The 4,426-nt window shown below is 36.7% G+C and overlaps 1 long non-coding RNA gene across 1 annotated transcript in view; it reads right to left on the reverse strand.

The window, feature by feature from the left end:
* The window catches only part of LOC108365157 (uncharacterized), a 62,585-nt gene extending 60,141 nt beyond the window's left edge, over nucleotides 1-2,444 (reverse strand). Inside the window, exon 1 of the long non-coding RNA XR_001847888.1 lies at nucleotides 2,392-2,444. This is a non-coding gene — a long non-coding RNA (uncharacterized LOC108365157). The remainder of the gene's footprint in view (nucleotides 1-2,391) is intronic.
* Between the last annotated feature and the right edge of the window lie 1,982 nt (nucleotides 2,445-4,426).

Below are 4,426 nucleotides of genomic sequence, written 5' to 3' on the forward strand. Positions count from 1 at the left end.
ATGTTTAACTTTTAGGTGTGCTCGTCCTTAAGTTATTTGTTTTTGTTATTTATGGCCTTATAACAATTATATTCAACAATTTTTATTGAGTTTGAGGCCGCTTTTGATGAAAAACTATTGTGGACAAGCAACAATTTGAAAAAATTGTAGAAGTGATAGCTATTTCGGAAACCACCACATTTCCTCATCAGGCTTCTTCACTGGGACTCGAACCAACGACCCCAGCTGACACAGCCAGTTGCCTACGCACTGTGCTAAGTCCGCCTTATAAACTGTTGTTGCTTTTTCCACTTTTTCCATGTGAGCCAACTACAATCAAGCGCAGCTATTCCAGTGTTATTTAAAATTGATCATGTGGTGGTTGGTTTTTGTTAATAATTCTATTTTTAGAATGTTTAACTTTTAGGTGTGCTCGTCGTTAAGTTATTTGTTTTTGTTATTTATGGCCTTATAACAGTTGTATTCAACAATTTTTATTGAGCTTGAGGTAGTTTTTAATGAAAAACTATTGTGGAAAAGCTACAATTCGAAAAAATGGTAGGAGTGATAGCTATTTCGGAAATCACCACATTTCCTCATCAAATTTCTTCAGCGGGATTCGAACCGACGACCCCAGCTGACTAAGCCATTTGCCTACGCACTGTGATAAGTTCGCCTTATAAACTGTTGTTAATTTTTCCACTGTTTCTCATGTGAGCCAACTGCAATCAAGCGCAGCTATTTCAGTGCTATTTAAACTTAATCATGTGGTTGTTGGGTTTGTTGGTTTTTTTATTGTATTTTTAGAATGTTTAACTTTTAGGAGTGCTCGTCGTTAAGTTATTTGTTTTTGTTATTTATGGCCTTATAACAATTATATTCAACAATTTTTATTGAGCTTGAGGCCGTTTTTAATGAAAAACTATTGTGGAAAAGCAACAATAATTTGAAAAAATTGTAGAAGTGATAGCTATTTCGGAAATCACCACATTTCCTTATCAAATTTTTTTTAAGACGTAGCGAAAAAAACTAGTTCAGCACACTCAGTGAAAATTTAAAGCGGTACGTTTTTTAAATACAGGCATCAGCCACGCATCTAGATTCAGGTTCAATAATTTGCCAATATCTCGAGAAGTAATGAACGTAAAATCCTCTGCGATGACTCTTTTTGTTCGCTAAGGTTATGGCTATACATATCATCATTAACGTAAAATTAAATAAATTTTTTCTAAGAAATAATCATATTTTCAATTTCAATTTCGGGTTTTGTCTGATTTTTTTGTATTATTTATTCGTATTATCTAAAAAGGTAAGAGCTGGATCGAAAAAATAACTCTTCTAGTGTATTCAGCGGCCTCGAAAGCATATTATAAGATCTTACAAAACTTAGATTTCCAGAGGAATTTCGCGTGCGCACGGATTGAAGGAAGAGTAATTTTAAGCAAAACAAAAATGGATTTGAGCGGCCTCTAAATTTTATTTTTTTTTTTAAGTTATGTACTTCAATTTTTTAGCAAACGGAACACAAATTTGCACTGAGTAATATTAAAAAAAAAGATTTCATGGACCACTCTATTGGGCACATGCTGACAACATTACATATTTTGTTCACAATACGATAGGGGACAATTTAGTTGTGTATTCGGCATTTTAAACTTAGTTAAAAAAATAGTCAAATGGTCAAATAGTTACACTACCAATGGGGTTACTCCTAATAATCTATCTTCCTTTCATAAATCTTATCTTATTGATAATTTACTTAGTCTTAACCTATCGCAAATTGATAATTTTGTATACGAGCTCGATAGAATTTTAGATTTAATTTTCATTTGCGATGGGGTAAATTACAGCATTACCAAATGTCTTTCCCAATTACAGCAGCAGGTCTGCATCATGTTGCGCTCATTCTTAAGATGGAATTTTGTCATTTCGCACCGATCACTATAGGTACTAATCTTTTAAGGCATTAACAATTTGTTCGCAGATTTGGTCCGACTTGCTCGACGACTTGGATGCCGACAACTGCTTTAACACCTTCAAGACAATTTGGTTGACATTTGTTCTGCCAACATTCCACCGTCAAAAGTACCATTCTCGATTAAAGAAGCTCAAAAATCAGCGAGCGAAATAAATATTACAACAAGTACAAATCAACCAATAGTCCGAGATACTACACAATGTACAGAAAGCGTTTTTAAAAAGAGTTTAACTGCCTTGATAAGTTTCTCCACAAAAATTATGTCCTTAATTTTGAACTTAATATTAAATCTAACCCCAAAGCCTTCTGGAATTGTGTTACATCGAAAAAATCATGCTCTACTATTCCATCTTCAGTTTTCCTCAATACTAGCGGATACTCCCGCTGATGTGGCTAATCTGTTGGCTGACTTCTTCATATCCAGTGATTTAGACACAAATCTTGATATTGGGAATGCATCCGGTGTTAGTTCCTCATTTGGCTTTGGTTCCCTATACCTCTCATAAGATGATGTAGCGAAAGGTGTTGTTGATCCAAAGACTTTCGCAAGAACTGAGATTGATGGAGTATCCGCACTTTTATTAANGGTTCCCTATACCTCTCATAAGATGATGTAGCGAAAGGTGTTGTTGATCCGAAGACTTTCGCAAGAACTGAGATTGATGGAGTATCCGCACTTTTATTAACACTGTTTATCGGTCAATAGCCTTATATTGTATTTCGGCTTTTTCTAATGCATCTCAGGTGGATTGTATCTACACAGGTGCCGCATAGATTTTTAGTCGCGAAACTCGAACGCCTAAAGCAGGGATCATACGGTTTGTACATTTGCATATTCGGCAGTCACATAGTGGTGTTGTCTAGAAATTTGTATCCAGAATGAGTTCAGCACTATAACAAAATATGAAAGAACACCTTTCTGTAACTGTGCAAATGTACAAATCGTGTGATCCCTGCTTAAGTCTCCATTCTGTCTTTTTAAACTGGCTTAATTCGTCTTTGTGTTGCAGGCGATGCGTTGTTACGGTAGACCATTTTTCGTCTGATATCTTCGGTGCAACCTCGGGAGTGCCACAAAGTAGTATTCTCGGGTCAATGCTTTTTGTTTTGTTTATAAATGACATTAGTTAATGCTTCTCTTTTTCAAATTTTCTGTTATACACCGACGATTTGCAAATATTCTCGAATATGAGCACTGCCGACATGCTCAAACTTTAATCAGAGCTTGACAACCTGCCCACTTGTGACCTTCAATCGCGCCTTTCCCTTAATGTCAATACATGTTTTCATGTTACTTTCTCTAAGTCCCCAAATGTGTTTGTTACGTCGTATCGTTTCTCAGGCAGCACGCTGCAGCTTATCAGAGAAATTAAGGACCTTGGTGTTATATTTGACACCATTTAATAGCCACATCGATTTCATAATTTCTAAATCATATGCAATGCTTGGCTTCGTCAGGAGGAATAGTGCTGAGTTCTCTAATCCAAATACTTTAAACCGGTTATATACCTCGTTCGTGGGCTCCCATCTGGAGTATGCTGCTTTTATCTGGCGACCGTCCCATCAAATTAAGATTGACAGGATCGAGCGCGTTCAAAAGGTGTTCCTTAAAGACGCTTTACGCTCCTTGCGTTTCTCTGACCCGCTTCCTTCCTATAGTGATTGCTCATTGCTGATTAGTTTAAAATCGTTGGATAAAAGGAGGGGACATCTTTAGCTATTTGTACAACGATTTAGGGATTTATTGATGAGTGGAAAAAAGCTTATATTACGCCAATTTATAAAAGTGGCAATAAGAATGATGTTTCGAACTATAGGCCTATATCAAAGTTGGCTACTGTTCCAAAAGTTTTTGAGTCGGTTGTGAAACAGAGGCTTAATTTTGTAGTTAAAAGTTTGATCAGCCCTTATCAGCACGGCTTTGTAAGTGGCAGGTCAACTGTTACTAACCTTGCTATTTTCATGGAGGATTGTGTTGCTGCGTTGCAGACGGGTCTCCAAGTTGACGCAGTATACAAGGACTTTTCAAAGGCGTTTGATACGAGTTTCGCACAAGGTTTTGATCAATACTTTCCTTGAATGGATTCGTTCCTACCTTTCCAACAGGTGTTGTACAGTTGCCATCGATAATAAACTTACCAATCATTTTGTTGCCACTTCGGGTGTCCCTCAAGGTAGTATCTTGGGTCCTCTCTTATTTGTCCTATTCATAAACGATGTTGGGTCTTCTGTCGTCTAAGTATTTATTATATGCTGATGACCTCAAGGTTTACTCAGTGATAAAAAACTCACAAGACGCCATATTGTTGCAATCCGAGCTCGATAGACTACACTCATGGTGCTCTCTTAATTGTTTATCTCTGAACGTCAGTAAGTGCTCATATTCTACTTACACCAGAAAGCTGCTTCCTGTTCAAACCAAGTATAATATTGGTGGTTATGATCTTAGAACTGTCGTTGAGGTTAAAG

Source organism: Rhagoletis zephyria, unplaced genomic scaffold (assembly GCF_001687245.7).
Source record: "Rhagoletis zephyria isolate East Lansing unplaced genomic scaffold, Rhagoletis_zephyria_1.1 Rzeph_scaffold_01789, whole genome shotgun sequence".
Taxonomy (NCBI): domain Eukaryota; kingdom Metazoa; phylum Arthropoda; class Insecta; order Diptera; family Tephritidae; genus Rhagoletis; species Rhagoletis zephyria.